Genomic DNA, 23833 nt, shown 5'->3' with positions numbered 1-23833 from the left:
TCCTGTACTCTGTTTCCTTCCATCTAGAAAACAGTGAGTCCCATATATACAGTCAATTCTGTTCTGAGAATGTGTTCATAAGTCCAATTTGTTCTTAAGTCCAAGTTAGCTGAGGTACCCAGCTAACACGATAGGCTATAGAGTACCATACTGTGAAGAAAGTGTTAGTCGCTAGGTTGTGTCTGACTCTTTGTGACCCCGTGGACCGCATCCCATCAGGCTCCTCTGTCCATGGGATTCTCTAGGCAAGAATACTGGTATGGGTTGCCATTCCCTTCTCCAAGGGATCCTCCCAACCCACGGAATAAACTCTGGTCTCCTGCATTGCAGACAGATTATTTACCATCTGAGCCACCTGAGAAGCCCCTACTGTACTGTAATAGGTTTATAATACTTTTCACACAAGTAATATATAAAGAAAAAAATAAAGAAAATTTTAATCTCACAGCACAATACCTTGAAAAGTACAGTAGGGTCAGCTGTATCACCACTGCTTTTACGCTTGCTTCTGGACATCCTGGGCTTGAAATAAAGACGCTGCATGACTGTCCTCTACACAGGACTGTACGGTAAAGTACGCACAAGTACACACAACCACGTATAGAGGATTCACACACGTGACAGTGTACGCCAGAGTTCACAAGTCCATTTGCCGTCTTTTCCTACCTGTCCATACCCTTCATAGTGAAACATGTGCCCTCCTATGGAGCACATCCAATCCACCCATCTGTTTTCTGGATTCCACTCCTCAGTTTCTCCGGACTTAAAAACAATAAAAATGATGGTTATCTATGGTCATAGCTTCCCTCATAGCTCAGCTGGTAAAGAATCCACCTGTGATGCAGGAGACCCTGGTTCGATTCTGGGGTTGGGAAGATCTGCTGGAGTAGGGATGGACCTAGATAATCACAATGGAGTGATCACTCCAGTATTCTTGGACTTCCCTGGTGGCTCAGATGGTAAAGAATCCTCCTGCAATGTGAGACCTGGATTCGATCCCTGGATTGGGAAGATCCCCTGGAAAAGGGAAAGGCTACCCACTCCAGTATTCTGGGCTGGAGAATTCAATGCACTGTATAGTCCATGGGGTTGTAAAGAGTTGGGCACAACTGAGTGACTTTCACTCACTCACAGTCATAGCAAACACCTTCTTCCAACAACACAAGAGACTCTACACATGGATATCACCAGATAGTCAATACTGAAACCAGATTGATTATATTCTTTACAGCCGAAGATGGAGAAGCTCTACACAGTCAGCAAAAACAAGATCAGGAGCTGACTGTGGCTCAAATCATGAACTCCTTACTGCAAAATTCAGACTTAAATTGAAGAAAGTAGGGAAAACCAATAGGCCATTCAGGTATGATCTAAATCAAATCCCTTATGATTACACAGTAGAAGTGACAAATAGATTCAAAGGATTAGATCTGATAGAGTGTCTGAAGAACTATGGACAGAGGTTCCTAACGTTGTATAGGAGGCAGTGATCGAAACCATGCCCAAGAAAAAGAAATGCAAAAAGGCAAAATGGTTGTCTGAGGAGGCCTTACAAATAGCTGAGAAAAGAAGAGAAGATAAAGGCAAAGGAGAAAAGATATACTCATCTGAATGCAGAGCTCCCAAGAATAGCAAGGAAAGATAAGAAAGCCTTCTTAAGTGATCAGTGCAAAGAAATAGAGGAAAACAAAAGAGCGGGAAAGACTAGAAATCTCTTCAAGAAAATTAGAGATATCAAGGGAACATTTCATGCTAAGATGGGCACAATAAAGGACAGAAATGGTATGGACCTAAGAGAAGCAGAATATATTAAGAAGAGGTGGCAAGAATACACAGAAAAACTATACAAAAAAGATCTTAAAGACCTAGATAACCACAATGGTGTGATCACTCACCTAGAGCCAGACATCCTGGAATGCGAAGTCAAGTGGGCCTTAGGAAGCATCACTATGAACACAGCTAGTGTAGGTGATAGAATTCCAGCTGAGCTATTTCAAATTCTAAAAGATGATAGTGTGAAAGTGTTGCACTCATTATGCCAGCAAATTTGGAAAACTCAGCAGTGGCCACAGGACTGGAAAAGGTCAACCAAAGAAAGGCAATGCCAAAGAATGCTCAAACTACCACACAACTACACTCATTTCACATGCTAGAAAAGTAATGCTGAAAATTCTCCAAGTTAGGCTTTAATAGTACGTGAACCGAGAACTTCCAGATGTTCAAGTTGGATTTGGAAAAGGCAGAGGAAACAGAGATCAAATTGCCAACATCCGCTGGATCATCGAAAAAGCAACAGAATTCAAGAAAAATATCTACTTCTGCTTCATTGATTATACTAAAGTCTTTGACTGTGTGGATCACCACAAACTGTGGAAAATTCTTAAAGAGATGGGAATACCAGACCATCTTACCTGCTTCCTGAGAAACTTGTATGCAGGTCAAGAAGCAACAGTTAGAATCAGACATGAAACTATGGACTGGTTCCAAATTGGGAAAGAAGTACATCAAGGCTGTATATTGTCACCCTGATTATTTAACTTATATGCAGAGTACACCATATGACAGCATATTAATAAGCAGAGATTACTTTGCCAACGAAGGTCCATATAGTCAAAGCTATGGGTTTTCCAGTAGTCATGTATGGATGTGAGAGGTGGATGATAAAGAAGGCTGAACGCCAAAGAATCGATGCTTTTGAACTGTGGTGTTGGAGAAGACCCTTGAGAGTCCCTTGGACTGCAAAGAGATCAAACCAGTCAATCCTAAAGGAAATCAATCCTGAATATTCATTGAAAGGACTGATGCTGAAGCTGAAACTCCATACTTTAGCCACCTGATTTGAAGTGCTGACTCATTAGAAAAGACCCTGCTGCTGGGAAAGATTGAAGGCAGGAAGAGAAGGAGACAACAGAGGAAGAGATGATTTCATGGCATCACCAACTCAAAGGACATGAGTTTGAGCAAGCTCTGAGACATGGTGAAGAACAGGGAAACCTGGTGTGGTGCAGTCCATGGAGTCGAAAAGAGTCGGACATGACTGAGCGACTGAACAACAACAACAACAACAACACTTATTTAGTGCTTATGATGTACTGTTCTAATTGCTTTACCATTTAGTTCTTGTAAAATCTATTGTAGGCTCTTCATCAACATCCTAATTTTGCACACATACACACACAAAAAAATGGAATTCCTGGGGATTTCCCTGGTGGTCTAGAGGCTAAGACTCTGTGCTCCTAATGAAGTGGGCCTAGGTTCAATTCTTGGTCAGGGAACTAGATCCCACATGGCACAACTAAGAATTTGCATGCCTCAACTGAAGATCCCACACACTGAAATGAAGATCAAAGATCCTCCATGCCACAATTAAGACCCAGTACAGCTAAAAAATAAACAAGAGTTTTTTTAGAAAGATAACTGAGGCACAGAGAGGTTAGGTCAGTTTCCCAAGACTGCACAGCCAGAACTCAGTGAAAGCAGGAATTTAAGCAGGCAATCTGACTCTGGGGCCTGCATCTTTGCCATGGTTCTGCACAGCCATTGATTAGTGTCTCTCTTTAACCTCAATCTCTCCCTCTCTTCTGGGTTTTATCCTCAGCATGTAAACATACTCAAATTGTCCATCTTTGAAAAATTACATGTTGTATTTATATCCTCTTCTTGTTACCTGTCTCTCTTTATCCCCTTCATATCTTCCCCTCACCTTTTAAAAATTATGGTAAGAACATTTAACATGAGATCTGCCAGACTTCCCTGGTAGCTCAGTTGCTAAAGAATCCACCTGCAATGCAGGAGACCTCAGTTTGATTCCTGGGTCAGGAAGATTCCTTGGAGAAGGAATAGGCTACCCCCTCCAGTCTTCTTGGGCTTCTCTGTTGGCTCAGATGGTAAAGAATTCGCCTGCAATGTGGGAGACCTGGGTTTGATCCCTGGGTTGGGAAGAACACCCTGGAGAGAGGAATGGCTGCCTCCCCCAGTGGGAGAATTCTTTCCTGGAAGATAGCATGGACACAGGACCCTGGTGCGTCCATACCATCACAAAAGAGTCAGACACAACTGAGTGATTCATTTTTCACTTTCACTGCTACCTTAACAGATTTTTAAAATATTTACTTATTTATTTTAAAAAATATTTACTTATTTACTGATTTACTTTACTTATTTATAAGTAAATATAAATACTTATTTACTAATTTAAAAAATATTTACTTGTTATTTGTTTGGCTACAGCAGGTCTTAGTTGTAACATGCAGGATCTCAGTTACCCCATGTGAGCTCTTAGTTGTAGCATGTGGAATCTAGATCCCTGATCAGGGATCAACCTCCAGCTCCCTATATCAGGAGCACGGAGTCTTAGCCACTGGACCACCAGGAAAGTTCCTTAGCAGATTTTAAAGCATACTAACCAACACTGTTAACAACAAGCATGGTTTTGACAATGGACCATTCTTCAGCCCTTCCACTTTCTGAACAAAATGTTTTACACTCTGTACTTTCTGCCCTCCGGCTCACCTCCTCTTTGAGTTACAGCCCGCAGTGTTAGCTTCCTCCCCCAAAACCACTGAAACTTTTTTTTAATCACTTCTACATTTTACCAAAGTCATGAACCCAAGTCCAGAGGGCGTAGTCTGCTTGCTCAAAACCTGCCTTATTTCTAGAGGATTCATTAATCTGAATATCAATGCTCATATCTATTGGTTGAAGAATACACAGAAATCAAGCTTTTAGAGTAGCTCTTTTTTTCCCCCATCTTCTCATTACTAGCTTTTACTTCTGGGTGTCATCTTTCAAATCCAAATTGTAAATGCTCTCCTCCCTCTCGCCATAACCCAACACAGGCATTCCTTTGCATTCTGTCAATTCAACATCCCAGAACTATAAGCTCTCAACACCAGCACCACTGTAAAGATTAATATATCCAAACCTCATTGCATTTTGTTCAACTTCATGAGGATTTCCCGTAGTTCACCTGGGACTCATGGAGAAGGAAGTGTGAGTGTGTGTGTGCGTGTGTGGTGCGTGTGTGTGTGTCACAGCCAACACTGGTCCATTAGGCATTTGAAATACTGAAAGACAATCAAAGTTTAAAATCCTTCTGGACTTCCGTTGGTGCTGTACAGAGAACCTATAAACAAGGAGTTCTCCATACCACCTCGTGGAAAGGGCTGCCTGAGAGTGAAGCCAACACAGAAGGTCCAGAACTCACAGAGGAAGATGAAGATAGAAAGGAAGACAGAAAGAGAAGGATGAGCCTAGATGATATAATACCAACACCTAGATACAGCCTTGCCTGAAGCCATACTATACCTGAAGCCATACTATCTATTCACTTAGGCAAATGAATAAAACTTCCTCTTTTTTTGCTTAAAAAATCCTCCTGGCATAGTTGTTCTTTCTGATGCCACTGGCATAAGTTATGGAAAATAGTGACATTCAAAGGCTGAGAGGCTTTTTGAAACTGTCTTTTATCCCATCCAAGTCTAGTAGAGGAGCCAGTCACCCCCAGTCAAGGCCCAAATTCTTCTCCCCTTCAGTGCTTGGCTCTGGAATAAAGGCCTCTTGCCTTCTTTTTCACCAAGCATTACCACCATCTGTGTGTATTCTTAGACTGCAAACCCAGTTCCCTTCCCCCCTCTATCTCCCTACCCTCCGCAGCCCGCAAGAGCTGTCCCAGCAAAGGTGAGCTCACTCAGTGAGCATTTTCCAGATCACAAACATGTGGAGACCTTTGAGACCCCATAAAATGCATGTCCTGCCCTCAGTGATGGAAACGTTAGCTGCCTGTAGGGTTTAGGAGACCAGAAGGATTGAATTCCTTGGTGGAAACTGGGCTAATCCCAGAGGACCGTTGTAGGAGTGTCTGATGAGTACAGTCAGTTTTAAAAAATAAGCTTTTCCAGAGAGAACCGCGACTTCTGCGGCTGTGGCTGTCACGTGGGATGTCCAGTGGAGCCCCGGGATGGGAGGCTGGTGATGCACTGGGGACCAGGGATTAACCCTTCAGTCTAGAGCAAAGAGGGTTTGCAAAATGAGCCTTGTTACTGTGGAAAATGAAAAAAAGGGAGGGAAAAATTGCAAAAGGACTGTAGAGGAGAAGCCAGGATTGGACTTCTGTGGGAGCCTGTGTTCCCTCTAGGCCTGGCATAGTAAGAGAGGAGAGAGAGAGAGAATAATTGAAAACACAGCGCCGTGGTCACACGGTTCAACTTAGCTTTGGTAATTGTGCTCAGGACATTGGAACCAGCTTCTGCTCCCTAATGGAACCAAATGTGAGCGGAGCTGGTGGGCAAGCCCATGCCGTTGCCCAATTCCAGTCTTCAAAAGGTCAGAAGTAACGAGCTTTCTCTGATTTTACCCCAGGGCTGTAGGAGCATTTGCCAAGCTCTTGTCAGCCTTGCTCTAGCCGCATGGGTCCTCCACCAGGCTGTCTTTCAGTTCTCTTCCAAGGCTGCCCAAGGATGCACAGCTGAGGCTTCCAATGTGGCTGTGCTAAAAAGGACCAGCTGCTCCCCTTACCCAACAGAAAACTCCGAAGGATCCACTTCACCCCGGGAATCAGCTCTCCTACTCCTTGGAGGCCTTTCCTCTCAAACCATGATCGTATTCACTTTAGTTAGAGCTTCCATAGAATGCTCGGGCTGGAAGGGTCTCCATAAGACCCACACGAAGAGATCCTGTGGCCAAAGGAGACGCAAACTGACTCACCATCATAGTCTCAGTGAACTTTAGACTCGCCTTGGCTAAGCTGTCATCTGCATAGAAAATGCAGAACTGGGACTTCCTGGTGGTCCAGTGGTTAAGAATCTGCCGCGCATTGCATAGATCATGGGTTTGATTCCTGGTCGGGGAACTACGTGCCACAGAGCCACTAAGCCTGAGAGCCACAACTACTGAGTCCGGGTTCTCCAACTAGAGAATCCATACACAGCAATGAAAGATCTCGTATGCCACAGCTAAGACCTGGACAGCCAAATAAATAATTTTTTTTTTTTTTACGAAAGAAAATGCAGTGTCAAAACTATAAAGTTGAAGGGCAAAAAACCAGATGGTTCATCCTTTAAAGGGACTTGAAGAATTTCCAGACTGGGGGCCGGGGTTGCATCAGTTAAGTCCTCCTTTCTCTCCTTCTTTCTGGTCTTCTTTCTTCTTTCCGTCCTTCCTTTTCACTTGTTGACTTTGCAAGCACTTGCTGAGAAAAACTCTTACATGCTTGCCTCTCTGCTGGGCATAGCTAACCCACTAGAGAAGAAACCATGTTATTTCCATCTGGTTAAAATACACTTAATTCACTGGAGAACTCTGCAAGGGTGCATAACCATATGGAGAGAGGAGAACTAGCTGATAAAATGTGTTTCAAATTTCTGAGTTCTCCGACAGTGTTCTATATCAAAGGCAATTTTTAAAGTTTGGTCACTCCAGCCCGGGGGTAATTTTTTTGTTTTCAGCTGAGGAGTGACTCAGAGATAAGAAATGAAGGGAGGAAACTGATGGCTCCTTTTCTTTCTAAAAGAGTGTCTTTAATAGGACTCCAGGGACCTGCGGCTGGAATCAGAGGGGTGTATGTCTGTATACATCGGTCACGGGACAAGACGAACGGCACAGCGCCTCTCAGCCTCTTTCCCAACTGGTAAAGTGAGAGGGCTGTGTTGACATGAGTTTTATACACTTGATCTTTCTTCCTCTGCACTGTTACTTCCCAGAGGGAAGAGACCATATTTCATCATTTTATGTCCCCAGAGCTCTGTCAAGGCTTGCCACACACAGAGTAGGGGCATCTGCATGTCCAGTGAATGAATGAATAGTGGGAAGCATCTCAAAGGTTCCTTTGCCCTCAATGGACCTTTCCCACATCAATATAAGGTGAAATGATCCTAGGTGTGATGGTTAATTTTATGTGTCAACTCCGCTGGGCTAAGGGGTGCCCATATAGTTGCTGGGCTTCCCAGGTGGCTCAAGTGGTAAAGAATTGCCTGCCACTGCTGGAGATGTGGGCTCGATCCCTGGGTTGGGAAGATCCCCTGGAGGAGGAAATGGCAACCCACTCCAATATTCTTACCTGGAGAATTCCACGGACAGAGGAGCCTGGCAGGCTACAGTCCACGGGGTCGCAAAGAGTCAGACATGACTGAACCACTGAGCATGCAAACACGCACGCACAGTCACTGGAAAGACATTCTGAAGTCTGCTCTCAGGAAAATTCTAAAAGCATATGTGAGATCTCAAGAGGAGGCCGTCACAGGGGACGTTGCGCTTTCAAGCACCCTGGCAGGTGATCGAATCCATGAACAGGCAGGCACAAGTGGGGTCACCAGGATGCCCTCCAAAAAGCGCAGGCCTCTGAGACAAAAGATGAAGATGGACAGGACTATTACCTCATCGGCATGTATTCCCTCCAAGAGAGAAAAGGGTGACAATATAATTAACCTCAAGAAGAATCTAGATAAATTCAAGAAAGTCATCTCCACCCACCACTGTTCTGAAGGGATTGGCTAAGATGGATTCCTCATTAAATCCCAGTGCTTGGGGACTTCCCTGGTGGTCCGGTGGTTAAGAATCCAACTTGCAATGACAGGGACATGGGTTTGATCCCTAGTTGAGGAACTAAGATCCCACATGATGCAGAGCAAATAAGCCCCCACTCTGCAACTAGAGAGAAGCCACAGTCACAACTACTGGACACACGGGCCACAACTAGACAGTCTGTGGCTGCAACTAAAGATTTGTGTGGGGCAATGAAGATCTCATGTGCTGCAACTAAGACCCAACACAGCCAAATAAATAATAAATGATAAATATTTTTAGAGATGCCAGTGCTTGGAAGAAGGCTTCACAGGTAGGAGACACTCAATAAATACTGTTGCCATGAAAAAAGCAGTCAGCTGCCTAGCACTAGCCACAAGAATGCTTGTAACTGGGAGGAATGACAAGCAGGTGCAGAAATGACCTGGCCGAGAGCTTAGACTCTGGAGGTGGCCTTAGTTTGCATGCCAGGTTTGCCCCTTATCTGTGCAACCTCAAACCAAGGACTGAACTCCTTTATGACTTAGCTGATCACCCATAAAATGGAGATGATAATGCTAACCACGTGGGAACGAGAGCAGATAGTTCTGAGAAGGTCTTGGCTGAGTACCTGACACATACATAGACTAAAACAGAAAGAGATAATAGTAGAACAGTGGGGATAACCTAAATGTACATCAAGGAGAGGTTTTTATTAAAAATATTATGATACACTCACACACGGAACATTATGTGAACAAACTCAAGAATAAAATATATGGATATGGAAAGAAGTTCACAGTATGTTGTAAGCTAAGAAACACCATCAAATAGTCATACCGGCTAGTTCGGGTTATAAAAATGTACTTGCCTGAATAGACATCAAACTGTGAACAGTGTTTTTTGGCAGGTGAAGATGCTAGGGGGTGAAATTTACAAGGAGTTTTTCCTTTTTACTTATTAATTTCTTATTTCTGATTTCTTATGACAGTTATAAGAAATTTTAATTTTAAATTAAATTTTGATTATAGTTTCCATCACAGTTTTAACCAGAAAAATTAAAAGTTTTTATTTTGAAAAATAAAATAGAAATTTATGGCTAATTTCTGTTAGCTAGTAGTTCTGATTAATTTGAATAATAATTTTCTCAGATTTGAAAATATCTGGTTGACATTTTCACTGAGATTTATAGATGAATCTGGGGAGAGAATCTTCCCATCCAGGAACATTTTTTAAACTTTTGCTTTGTTTTTATAGTTGCTCAGCTTTTTTTCTCAGACCTTCAGTCAAATTTTATTTTCTTCATCATATAGAGTTTAAATATCTCTAATAACATTTATCCCTCTGCACTTTCCTTTCTATTTTGAATAGACCATTATTAAAATATTTTTCTAGTTGTTCATAACTTATCTATAAGTTATGACTTTTACACATTTATTTCATAACCAGCAATCTTACAGATCTCTCCTATCCAGAAGCTATTCAGCAGTTTCCCTTGTGTTTCCAATTGTCTGATATCTATTAACAAATTTGCTTCATCTTGTAATATTTTTACCATTTATTTCATTTTATTTTCTAAGTCTACTGACTAAAGTTTCCAGGACTTTAATAAACAATGGTGACAATACAGGAGTTCCATGTCTTTTTCTAGATGTTAACGGAAATTCTCTAGCTTTTCACAGTTGAGTAGAATATTGATGGCTATCCTGAGATAAAATTATTTTTATTAAAGAAATTGTCCCAATTACTAATTGCAATTTGGGAAGTATTTTCTCCAAGAATGGTGTTGCCTGCTAAACGCTTTCTCAGCTCCTCAGCCATATTGTGTACCATTCTTCTGAGTTCTCAGTGTGAAGAAACATATCACTGGCTTTTTTAAGACTGAGCCCCTAATATTGTTATCCTTCTGGACCCCAATTCTTCTCATAGAGAACTGAATTTAGTTTGCTAATATTTTGTTTAGGATTGTTATATCTATGCTCACAAAAAGAAATGGTGGACTTCCCTAGTGGCACAGTGCATAAGAATTTGCTTACCAATGCAGGGGGCACAGGTTTGATTGCTGGTCTGGGAAGATCCCACGTGCCTCGGAGCAAATAAGCCCATGTGCCACAACTACTGAGCTCTAATGTTGCAACTACTGAGGCCTGAGTGCCTAGAGTCCATGCTCTGAAACGAGAGGCCACAGCAATGAGAAGCTGGTGCACCGCAATGGAGAGCAGTCCCTGCTCACCGCAACTTGAGAAAGCCTTTGAGCAGCAATGAAGACCTAGCACGGCCAAAAATTAATTAATTAAAAACTCTTTTTTTTAAAAAAGCAAACAAAGCAAAAAGAAATGACCCTTCATCTCACTTTCTGCTGTCTTAGGTTATTATTAAAAAAGGAATTGGGGGAATTCCCTGGAGGTCCAGTGGCTAGGACTCTGAGCTTTCACTGCTGAAGGCCAGGGTCTGAAATAGTTTACTAACTTAAAATAGGGCTTCTTTTGTAGCTCAGAGGGTGAAGAAACCGCCTGCAAAGCAGGAGACCCAGGCTTGATCTCTGGGTCGGGAAGATCCCCTGCAGAAGGGAATGGCAACCCACTCCAGTATTCTTGCTTGGAGAATCCCATGGACAGAGGAGCCTGGTGGGCTACAGTTCATGGAGTCGCAAAGAGTTGGACGTGACTGAGCGACTAACACATACACAACACAATTTAAAATATACTCAGTAAAAGTTTCAAGTAGTTTTCCAGAAAATCTCTTGGTCCTGTCATCATGTTTGAGGTGGTTCTTTGAAACTTTCCATTGTTTCCTTGGTTGCTGTCTATTTAATTTTTTTTAAAGAAACTTAATTTTTATTTTATGTTTTAGGCCAGACCATGGGCAGCATGCGAGAGCTTTGTTCCCTGACCAGGGATGGAACCCGTGTCCCCTGCACCATTAGCGCAGAATCTTAACCACCGAACCACCCGGGAAGTACCCTGATCTATTCAGTTTTTTAAAAAATATTTTCCTTTGACAGTTTTGTTCCCTTACATTGTTGATAAGATGGATGACTTTTCATCAAGATTTTCAAATTTATTAGTATAGAGATGTCTTTTACAATTTCACAATTTAAATTTTTTCTCTGAACTATATAGAGACCACTGACATGCATTTCAGTCGGTCCTCTGGTCCTTCTTCCTATTTTACTCACCTGATTGAAGTGAGCTATTCTATTGGTCCTCTCAAAGGACTCAGAGTTAGTAAAAACATCTCCTCTTTTCAGTTTACTTTCTGATGTATTTACTTCTGCTTTAGTTTTATTTCTTTTTCCTTCTTGATTTTCTAAAATTTATTTTGTGCTTGTGTCCATCTTCTAGAGTGTAATATTTAGTTCCCTCAAACCCACTCTTTCTATTTTAGAAATGACAGCATATCATGCCTTCGTTACCTGCTTAGCTTTGAGCCCAGCTAGATCTGAGTTTAAACCTCTGTCCGATTATTTACTAAACGTCTGACTTGGCGAATCTACTGAACTTTTCTGTGACTCCAGTCTCCTTATCTGGAAGATGGGGATGACTGTAAGAGTTGCCTTGCAGCAGTTCTGGGACAGACAATGAACTGGAACACCAGATGTGAATCCCTTAGCACAGTTGGTTGGCCAGTACAGTTACTATAGCCATCACTGTCAGCATCACCATTATTATAAAAAGCTAGAAATTTTCCTCTGAATGACCCTTTGGCCACAACCCATGGATTTTAAAACATGATGATCTAATTGTTGTTATTTTAGAAATGGCCTGTAACTGCAGCTTTGATTTCCGATTTAAACCCAGATTTTTAGAAGACTGCTGTTGTTATTGTTAGTTTCTTGTGGTTAAACTTCCAAGATTTAACCTTGTTGTTCTTATAATTTTTTTATTAGAAAATTCCAGTTTCATTGCATCGTGGCCACAGGATGTGTCCTGGACACTTTTTATTTGTTGGAATTTATTGAGGCTTATTTTGTGAGCCAGAATGTGATGTAGCTTAATGTTTTAAATGTTCAGTGCCCATTTGAAAGGAATGATTACTCTGGAGTTTCAGATACGGATATACTCAAATGTGATATTAAAATATGTATATATTCCATCTTATTAATCTTCAACTAATTATATTTTGGTCTAATCTGTAAAAGCTTGGAGTGGTGTTCATTGAAATCTGGTACCATATCTGTAAGACATTTCCAAAAATTTTGCTTTACATATTTCAATGTCTGTATTAGAAGAAATTTTTACGAAATGATGGAAGAGTACACCATAAAGTTCTCAATTTTCATATCTCCATGGTACACTCTTCTTTTATCATTTTGTGAAAACTTCTCGTAATAGTTGCCTCAGCTTTTGTCTGACAGAATTAACATTGTTACCCCACTTTCTTTTAATCTGCATTTGCATAGTTTTTACCCATCACTTTATTTTTAACCTTATACGATTTCATTTTAAATGTTTCTCTTTCAAGTGGGGTGTAATTTGGAATGAGAGAGAGCATTTCTTTCTTTCTTTTTTTAAATGCAAGCTTTTAATATTTCTGTTTATTGATTTTTGACTGCACTGGGTCTTTCATTGCTGCACTTGGGCTTTTTCTAGTTGGAGCGATCGGGGGCTACTCTCTAGTTGCGGTGGCTTCTCTTGTGTGGAGTACAGGTTCTAGGGCATACGGGCCACATGGGCTCCGTAGGTGTAGTTCTCAGGCTCTAGAGCACAGGCTCAGTAGTTGCTCTGTGCAAAAAAGACTAGGGATCGAACTCATGTGCCTCGCACTGCAAGTTGTATTGTTAATCACTGGACTGCCAGGGAAGCCCTCTTTCAATACTTTAATTTCCCTTTTTCAAGTTGAATCTGGGAGACTTCCTTTTTAAATATAAACCTTGTATTTGATACTATGTTTTATATATCTTATACACATTTAATGGACAACCTTGTATCTTATATCTTGAGACATCTTCCTTCCAATCTGTTTTGGTTCGGTCTTTCTGTAGCTTCTTACTGTCTCCTTTTCTTGCTTTTCAGGCAACCCATTCACTCTCTCCTGTCCTTAATGAATCAGAGGCTTTACGTTTTATTTTTGTATTATTGACGGCTCTGTAAAGAATTTTTGAAAGTGATGCTTGAGCACAGATGTTTCTTCTTCATCCATTCCAAGAAAGACACTATCTGATACCTCTTTCTACATGTTCAGGGAAACCTCTTACTTCCTCCTGATACCAACCTCTCTGTTTAGAGGTTTGGAGGACATTATGTATTATATCTTTCAAAATTATTTTTATCATTTGTATTGATATTATTTCAAAATCCTGTTGAGAACAGTCAATGACTGAGATTAACTTAAAGTTAGCCTCCTTTTGTGACCCAAATATGTATGTATACAGCAATTGGTTGGGGTTGGGCTTTTGCTAAGAGATTATGTATCATCTCTTTCATGTTATTCTCTATTTCTCTCAACACACACACATGCCTTTACTGTTTGCTTTTTGTTCAACTTTTATTTTATATTGGAGTATAGCTGATTAACAATGTTGTGATACACTGCTATAATTAAATGGAAAACTAACAAGGACCTACTGTACAGCACAGGCAACCCTGCTCAATGTTAGGTGGCGGCCTGGATGGAAGGTGAGTTTGGGGGAGAGTGGATACGTGTATATGTATGACTAAGTCCCTTTCCTATGCACCTGGGCTTCCCAGGTGATGCTAGTGGTAAAGAACCTGCCTGCCAATGCAGGAGACATAAGAGACGCTAGTTCAATCCCTGTGTCGGGAAGATCCCCTGGAGGAGGACACAGCAATCTGCTCCAGTATTCTTGCCTGGAGAATCCCATGGACAGAGGAGCCTGGTGGGCTACAGTTCATGGGGTCACAAAGAGTCAGACGTGACTGAGCGACTAACACTTTCACAGACACTGAAATTCCTGCTCAGATTTGCTCAGATCTTTCTCAGGCAGATGGGAGCCTGAGGAAGGAGCTCAGGCTGACTCTCATCAGATGAGAGCTGCAGGGATCAGCAGGGAAGAGAGCTTGTGCATCATCTGGAGAGCGTGTCTGGGGCAGGATGGTAGAGGCACCTTCCATCCACCAGGCAGGGCAGCCTTGTCCTCGTTGCTGCAGCTGTCTACCCAGAGGCATTTCTAGCCCAGATGTGCATGCCTAGTCTCAGCCAGAAGCAGAAGCAGTGGGATCCCCCCTGGGTGGTCCCCAGTGTCTGGGGCACTGCACAGAGCCACCAGCAGCCTTACCTGTTGCTCCCACCCAATGCACACACTCTCCTCCAGCATCTCCAAGTGTGGCCAGCACAGCAGCTCCCAATGGGCTCCGCCCTCCCACCCAGGCACCCTGCTCCCTCCCCTACAAGCCACCCCAACACCCTGTCTGTTCTACACTCTTTCATGCAGACCTCTCCATCTTTCTGCCACAACTTGCTGAGCTTACAACACCAACGTAGATTTGTTCTTATTTAAACTGGGATCCAAAAGAAGAACTTGAAGTAAATTCCTCATTTCAGGTCGCCTTAATAACCAGACTCCAAGCTCTTAGTTTATCTTGCCATGTGGGGTATTTTCCTCCCTGCATATACGAGCATGTTGTTATTCACACTGATTTGGGTCTTAGTATCAAAAACATCTTCTATATTAAAATGGGTTGCCAGCCCAAATGGACAATGCACATAATAAGGTGCTACTGTCAGAGTTAAGGTTGTTGTTATGTTGATAAGGTTCATTCAATTTTTATCTTTTAAGATTTTTTTATTGGGATATGGTTAGTTTCTGCTGTACAGCAGATTGAATCAGTCATATGTATACACACACACCCCTCCTTGTGCTATAGAGCAGCTTCCCACTAGCTAGCTGTTTTACACATGGTAGTGTATACATGTCAAACTCAATCTCCCAATTCATCCTACCCACACTGCCACCCCCTCCACCCCTGTGTCCACACATTCGCTTTCTACAGGAACGAAATTGGGTCATTTGTAGAGATATGGATACTTCACTTGGTCAGAAAGAGAGAAACAGATATCGTATATTAGTGCATGTATGTGGAAGCTAGAAAAATGGGTGAACCTAGTTCCAGGGCAGGAATAAAGATGAAGGCGCAAAGAACAGGTGTGTGGATGTTGTTCATTCATTTCTGCAACCACTATTTTCTGAGATTCATCCTGTGCCAGGCGGTGATGATGTAAAGGATGAAGACATGGTCCTCTCCAGCCAGCTGGAGAAGACAGGTGTGTATCTGGGTAATATTCTTGGTGCAGGAAGTTTGATAATAAAAGTTTGAATCAAGTGCCACTGTCTGGAGTAACTTTTGTGTGGAATCACCACCGACCCAGGGATCGAACCAGTGTCTCCTGCATTGGCAGCCGGATTCTTTACCCGCCAAGCCACCTGGGAAGCCCCTGGCAGTGCATGAAGGTCCCCTAAGCTTCCTCAGCCTGGACTGTGATGCAGGCCCCAGGGACAGGGAGGGGGCCTTGGCCAGATTCACTTGTCAGGGACGGTCACCATGTAATTGAAGAGCTGCCAGGGGATGCCCTGCAGGATGATGTTCCTGAAGCTGATGTGGTTCAGCACTTGCCTGGGCCTCCCGTCAATCACCACCACCTGGATGCCATTTTCCAAGCCGGGGTACTTCTTTCTGTCCACTGGAAACCATAAGAAACACCAGTGGGGGTGGATAAATGAATATCTCTGGCTTCGAGGAGGGGGCTGGCCCACCCTGATAGCTCATGCCCTCATCATGTTTGGAATACAGGAGGTGCACTCAACTGAGGTCGTACAAGTTGACTGCCACTTAACTTGGGGACATAAAAGAGAACAGAAGGGACTTCCCTGGTGGTCAAATGGTTAAGAATCTGCCTGCCAATGCAGGGGACAAGGGTTCATTCCCTGGTCCAGAAGATTCCACATGCCATGGGGCAACTAAACCAGTGCGCCACAACTACTGATCCTGAGCCCTAGAGCCCGTGCTCTGCAACAAGAGAAGTCATCGCAAGGAGAAGCCTGTGCATCACTACTAAAGAGCGGCCGCCACTTGCCTCAACTAGAGAAAGCCTGCACACAGCAACGAAGACTCAGTACAACCAAAGATAAATAAGTCACTTTTAAAAGGAGAGCGAATGGAAGAGAGGAAAGAATGGAGCCAAGGAATGGAGCCATCCTGTCCTCCTCAGCAACCTTGACCAAGGGCTGCTTGGGGAAATGGGGAAGGCTTCTTGGGACAAAGGTGCAGCCTTCAAGGGGCTCAGCCAGAAATGGGAGGATTGCACCTGGCATGAGAAGGAAGCGGATGTTTCCTTGCGTCCATAGGGAGCAAGAAATCTGCTGAGTCCTCTGATAACAGAGAGCAAGCACATTTATCAACCAACAAGAACCAACCCAACTGTGTGAGTGAAACCACATGGAATTAGTCCAAAGCAAGTGGACCCTCATCTAGAGCAAGTGCAGTGACTGACAGCCTTCCCAAGGCCAGTGTCAGAGCTGTCCATGCACCGTGCCCACCTGCGGGAGAGGAGGCTTGGCAGGCAGCAGGGGAAGTCTCCTTTGGGCTGCCTCCACCCCCTCCTCTCCACCCTGCCTCCTGCCTCCACCCCCTCCTCTCCACCCTGCCTCCTGCCTCCACCCCCTCCTCTCCACCCTGCCTCCTGCCTCCACCCCCTCCTCTCCACCCTGCCTCCTGCCTCCACCCCCTCCTCTCCACCCTGCCTCCTGCCTCCACCCCCTCCTCTCCACCCTGCCTCCTGCCTCCACCCCCTCCTCTCCACCCTGCCTCCTGCCTCCACCCCCTCCTCTCCACCCTGCCTCCTGCCTCCACCCCCTCCTCTCCACCCTGCCTCCTGCCTCCACCCCCTCCTCTTCACCCTGCCTCCTGCTTCCTTGCACATCTCCAGCCCCAAGATGAGGTCTTGGCTGTTAAGGTAGAAATCCCTGAACAAGTAGCTCCTGGGGCTGCAAAGTGAGGACAAACAACTGCCCGCAACACATCTGACCTCCCAGATGACTTCCTCCTCCCCTCACTCTGCAAAGGTGGCCCACGAGTCCCACCCCAGTGACTGGCTTCTGCTCCTGCCCAACCCCAGCACAGCTGCCAAAGAGGAAACCGAGATCCAGCAACCATGCCCCACACCCACGCAGGTCAGAGAAGCCAGCCTCCTGCCTCTGTGAACCGCCGCCTGGTCAGAACTGCTGCTCGAGGGACATTTTCTCTCCCAGGCCCACCTACCTCTCTGCTCACAGCCCCTGGGGCTGTGCCCTCCTTGGCTTCCTTCTCCAACTGCCCAGCCAGGACCACGGCATCATTTATCCCAGGAAAGCTAGGGCCCAGGCTGGGGTCAGAGGCAGCAAGAAACGAGAAATGGTTGCTCCTTTTCACCCAGAGGCTGCCTTCTGAATCAGATCCTGAGATCTGACACCGTTCTTAGCACCTGCTTTGGACAGGTGACTCTGGGCGAATGTGGCCAACCTGTCATTGGCCAGCTCGGAGACTCCCAACCTGAGCCATCTGACTTCTCCATGGGAAGAGGCTTGGTCCAAAAGGGCCAGGCTGCCAGCGCTGGGAAGCCCGGACTCAGAACAAAGTCTACCATCTGCTGGGCTGGCAGAGAACACGCAGGAGGCCAGTGCCGCCCAGAAGCCCAGAACCTGGCGAGGCTCCTCCTTGTGGTCCCAGGTGACCCCTGGCTTCCCTGGGTAACCCAGAAGTGGCTGGGAGGGCAGGAAGGTCATGAACATGACCCAGTGTCTCAGAGAGCCTGGCATAAGGTCAGCTCACACCATCCTGCCATGGATCTTTCAATATCACTACATTCATTTTACAAGTGAAAAGTCACTGCATAGAAATTCATTGAGCACCTACTAAGTGCCAGACCTGGGCACCCAGGGTCATAGCCCGTTACTAGTTCAGCAAAATCCAGTGACTTCCCAGAGGCCATGTAGCTAGCAAGATGTCAAGCCAGGTGTCTAATCAAGATCCACCCAACCCCAAAGCCCTGGCTCTCTTCATGGCATTGTATTGGGACTTCCCTGGTGGTCCAGAGGGTAAGACTCCATGCTCCCACTGCAGGGGGCCTAGATTCAATCCCTGGTTGGGGAACTAGATCCCAAATGCCACAACTAAGAGTTTGCACGCCACCATGAAGATGTGGTGCATGCATGCGTGCTAAGTCGCTTCAGTTGTGTCCGACTGTTTGCGATTCCATGGACTGTAGACTGCCACGTTCCTCTGTCCATGGAATTCTTCCCAACCCAGGGATCAAACCCATGTCTCTTGCGTCTCCTGTATTAGCAGACAAATTCTTTACCACTAGCACTGCCTGGGAAGCCCTAAGACGTGGTATAGCCAAATACATGTTTTAAAAAGAGAGAGAGAGAGAAAGAACTGGCTTTTGAGAGCCTGTCTGGTCCCCAAGCCAGTTGTGGGTATCAATAGGGGTGCCTCAGGGAAAACAATGGAAAAAAATAAGTTATGTAACAAGTTTGAACTCATGGAAGATTCTCCTAGAAATACCAATTCTTAAGCTGCCCCTGGTCCTCCAGAATCAGAATCTCTGAGCATGGGGCCTGGTCTGGCACTCCATTTGTATAAGCCCTCCAGGATCACCTGGTGCCTGCTCAAGTTCAAGGGAGTTTCCCAGATGGCTCAGTGGGAAAGAATCCATCTGCCAATGCAGGAGACACAAGCTGGATTCCTGGATTGGGAAGATCCCCTGGAGAAGGAAATGGCAAACCACTCGAGTATCCTTGCCTGGAGAATCCCATAGACAGAGGAGCCTGGCAGGCTGCAGTCCACAGGGTTGCAAACAGCTGGACATGACTGAGCACACAGATGCAAGTTCAAGAACCAAGGACTTCACTTATGTCGAGCAAGTTGAGAACCACAGCATCAGGGGACAAGGCACTTCTGTGTGTCCTACCGGGATTCTCATCACGTGGGCAGAGGGCTCTCCCCCCGCATGTCCCCCTGAAGAGCCTGATCTAAGGGTGACATTTAACCCATCTGCCCCTTAAAGACCATCCCACACTTTTGTCCTAAGCATGGGCTCTGTGAGCTGTTTGTATGGTCCAGGCTGGGACTTTTGTGTGACCCTCTTTTCTAACAAATGGAATGCTTTCTGACGCTCACCACCAAATGTTTCAGGGCTGGCTGGGGGCTTTAATGAGGGTGTAGGTGCAATCCGTGGGAAGCCCCCGGAATGCCATGCAAGGCTTTGGAAATCTGGCTATCGCTGGGACAGGGGCCCGTGGTCACAAGGGAGGCGCTTTGGGGATAAAGCTGCCTTTGTCAACGGGTGTAGGGGGCAGTTCCCCATGGCAGGGCTGAGTCTAGGGTGCAGTGGAGTAACTTCTCAAGTGCAGGGCTTCCCTGGTGGTTCAGTGGTAAAGAATCTGCCTGCAATGCAGGAGATGCTGGTTTTATCCCTGTGTTGGGAAGATCTCCCATGCCACGGAGCAACTAAGCACTAGAACTGCTGAGCCTGTGTTCTAGAGTCTGGGAGCAGCAACCTCTGAAGCCCGTGTGCCCTAGAGCCTGTGCTCCACAACAAGAGAAGCCACCACAGTGAGAAGCCCAGCACCACAACTAGAGAGGAGCCCCTGCTGGTCACAACTGGAGAAAGCCTGTGCAGCAATGAGGAGCCAGCACAGCCAAAAATAAACAAAACTGTAAAAAGTGCAGGGAACCTTGGTCAGTGTCGCCTGCTCTGCTCAGCCTGCGATGCAGTCAGGGCTCAAGCCTGGGGGTAGACCACCAAGGCTGCCTCACTGACAGAGAAAGGCTGGGGGCGATCTGGCAGCCCAGGAGGCCAGCCTGGCCCTTCCAGACCCCACAGCCTCTGCGGGCCCTACAGCCTCCCTCCCACACCTTGTCCTTGTGTCTGAATCCAGGTCCTGCTTCTCCATCTTCAGATGACACCCACCTGCTCACTCTCAGCGGGTGAATTCATTCCGGCCCAGGCCTTCACTGACAGTGCGGTTTCTCTCCTAGTAGAGACATCCGTGCCACCTGGGACTCTTCCAGGAAAGGAAGAACCTCCCCCCTGCTCCCTCACTCCCCAAAGGTGAGCTCGTGCCTGAAGAAAGCTGGGAGGATGTAGTTGGAGAGCCCCACCTGGGTGAGAAGTGGGGGCCCCCGAACCACACACCAAGCTTGGCCAGCTCCTACCACGGGATGTCGGTCACGTCTCGGCCTTGGTTCACTCAGCTGCCAAATGGAATTAAAAACTCCCACCGCTAGGGTCAACAAACACATGAAGAGATGCTCAACATCACTAATTATTAGGAAAATACAATCAAAACTGCAATGAGCTATCACCTCACTCCCATCAGAATGGCCGTCATTAAAAAAAAAAATCTACAAACAATAAATGCTGGAGGGGGTGTGGAGAAAAGGGAACTCTCCTACATTGTTGGTGAGAATGTAAGATGGTACAGCCACTATGGAGAACAGCACAGAGATTTCTTAAAACACTAAAACTAGAGCTACCATATGACCTAGCAATCCCACTTGCGGGCATAAACCCAGAGAAAACCATAATTCAGAAAAGACACTGGCACCTCAGTGTTCACTGCTGCACTATTTACAGCAGCCAGGACATGGAAGCCACCTAGATGTCCATCAACAGAGGAATGGATAAAGCAGATGTGGTATATCTCCTTTACTTCCTTCATAGAACTCGTCACCATCCGAAGGTGTCCTGGAGTCTCTTTGGCCTGTGGTTTGTATCTCTACGTCCCATTTAGAGTGCAAACACCGCAGACGGGAGGAATTCATCAGAGTTGTTCATTGCGGGGTCTGCAGCCCTAGGGCATGGCTGGTCCACAAGAGCTCAGTAAACACTTGCCGAATGAATCAACCCCAAACTGAATGAATAAATAAATGACTAATACCATGTAATGAGCATCTACATTTGTTTGTATTTTAGAGTCTACAGAGAGTTCCTGAAGACATTTTCTTAATCTAATATAGGTGACTATGCTCAGGTTTAGATGGAACTTAACCTATTCGACCCTCTCTCCTAGTTTCTCAAGGCCACAGATGAGAAAAGTGAGCAAGTTCTCTCAGAGAAGAGAGTTTACTTCTGAGGGCATAAGTGGCCCTTTGGATTGGACAGGCAGAATTACTTGGTTTAATTCACAGCCACAGTATGAAGAACACTTGGAGGTACAGAAGCTTGACTGGTTAATAACAGTAACACTGGACTTCCCTGGCAGTCCAGTGGTTATGACTGTGAGCTTCCACTGCAGGGGCCTGAGTTCGATCTCTGTTCAGGGAACTAAGATCCTACATGCTGTGTGGTGCGGCCAAAAATAATAATAACAGCAACAACTGTCATTCGCGAAGCACTTGCTCTGAGCCACCCTACTAAGTACTGTCGACACAGCATCCATCTCCACAATTAACTTATAGGGTTGGTGCTATTCATTATTCCTATTTTCTGGATGAGGAAGGGAGAAAGAGGAGGCACCAGCTGGTAACATGCTTTCCCAAGGCATGGAGCCAGCATTTGAGCCCAAGGTTATCTGACAACAAAGTCCGGGCCATTCTGGCCCTTTGAATAAACACTGAATAAATAAACCAGGCGGGGTTGAGCAATCTGGAAATTCCTACCCTGCCCGGCAGCCCAGACACAGGGGTTGGAGGTTGAGAAAGGGTTAAGCACCAAAGAGAGAGGGAAAGGTTGGTGTTTGGGTGGTGCTTTTTCAAGGCCCTGATCAGGAAGGTTTGCACAGGGTGCGCTTGCTTGCCCTCCACCCGGCCACAAGAAAAGGCCAGGTTTCCATGAATGACTGACGCACCCAGGACAGGACGGAGGTGGGGGATGTTTCCATTCCACAAGATTCAGGCAGGAACCATGTGTTCAGTCTGGGGTCTTGCCTCTTATAAGGGTGTAGAGATAGTCGAGTCCCTCATCTTCTCTGGCTCTTACAGGATGCTGGAGCTCTCCAAGCCAGGGGCCCGGCTCTGCTCAGTCTGTGTTCAGACAGGACGAGGGGTGAGCCAGGGTTGGGAGGGAACAGCCAGGGCCTCTCCTGCAGTCCTCCTGCCCACACAGTTATCGCAGGAAAGCCGCTTCCTGATTTGCTTCAGAAAGCAACGTTTTTAAAGATGAAGAAATCCCTGCTTTCTTTTCTTAATTTGTTATTGTCATGACATGACTGACTCAATAAGTAAAAATGTTCAATTCCCGCCTGAGGTCACAGGCTCATCTCCCCCAGGCTGGAAACTCCTCCGGAGGCTTCGTGACTTCTCCCACTTCCGCACCTCAGCACAGGCACATGCTGCCCTTTTCTAACTCACAGAGCCCCTGCTTCCCAGCTGGCTCTCATGTTTGGCTCAAAGCCACCTCCTCCAGGAAGTCTTCCATGACACCTCCATCCCAATTCACCGATGGACTTAGGGGCTACTCTTCTGTCATCTCAAAGCTCTCTCATCAGGGTCTTATCCATTTACTGTGAGATCCCTGATGCCAGGGACTGTGTCTTCTCTCTCTCTCTCTGTAGCCTTGAACAATCCCTGGATGTTAAATAGCTGTTGCAGGAAGGAATGAGAAGAGCAAAAAAAGAGACAGGAACAAAAGGCAGGAGGAAGGAGGGAGAGAGGTCAGATGTCTCGGCGGTCAGATGCATAGAGAGATATACGCATATGTCAGATATAATAGAGACAGAGACAGGCTCTAGTCACAGGAAGGGTATGGTGGGAAAAGTCCACCATGGTCCAGGAGTTCAGAGGCCTGAACTCTTATTCTCAGGTTGTTGCTGACTGGCTGTGCGGCCTGGGATAAGCCAGGCCCCCTTCTGAGCTTCAGCTATCTCCTTTGTAAAATGTGTTATTATAAGCCTTTTAAGGGCTTCCCTGGTGGCTCAGTGGTAAAGAATCCACCTGCCAGCAGCAGTGGAGACACAGACATAGAGAACAGACTTAGGGACACGAGGTGGGGGTGGGGGTGGAGGAAGGAGAGAGCGGGATGTACGGAGAGTAAAATGGAAACATACGCTCAGTTCAATTCAGTTCAGTCCCTCAGTCGTGTCCGACTCTTTGCAACCCCATGGACTGCAGCACGCCAGGCTTCTCTGTCCATCACCAACTCCTGGAGCCTACCCAAACTCATGTCCATTGAGTCAGTGATGCCATCCAACCATCTCATCCTCTGTCGTCCCCTTCTCCCACCTTCAATCTTTCCCAGCATCAGGATCTTTTCAAACGAGTCAGTTCTTTGCATCAGGTGGCCAAAGTATTGGAGTTTCAGCCTCAGCATAAGTTGAAGTCCAGAAGTCCGTTTTCATCTCATACCATCTCAGCCATTCAGACATTGAAATGCATACACCCTACACTGCGTGATA

The 23833-nt window shown here is 45.6% G+C and overlaps 1 protein-coding gene across 3 annotated transcripts in view; it reads right to left on the bottom strand.

The window, feature by feature from the left end:
• The window catches only part of IL16 (interleukin 16), a 114090-nt gene that overhangs the window by 85617 nt on the left and 4640 nt on the right, over positions 1-23833 (bottom strand). The window contains exon 1 of one of the 3 annotated variants that reach the window (XM_018066448.1): positions 17718-18031. The exons of the other annotated variants lie outside the window; for them this stretch is intronic. The gene's annotated coding sequence lies outside the window, so the exon portion shown is untranslated. Of the gene's footprint in view, positions 1-17717; positions 18032-23833 lie in introns of those variants that run through there. 3 annotated transcript variants of the gene reach the window in all.

This window comes from Capra hircus, chromosome 21 (assembly GCF_001704415.2).
Source record: "Capra hircus breed San Clemente chromosome 21, ASM170441v1, whole genome shotgun sequence".
Classification (NCBI taxonomy): domain Eukaryota; kingdom Metazoa; phylum Chordata; class Mammalia; order Artiodactyla; family Bovidae; genus Capra; species Capra hircus.
This window is presented reverse-complemented; position numbering and strand designations above follow the sequence as displayed.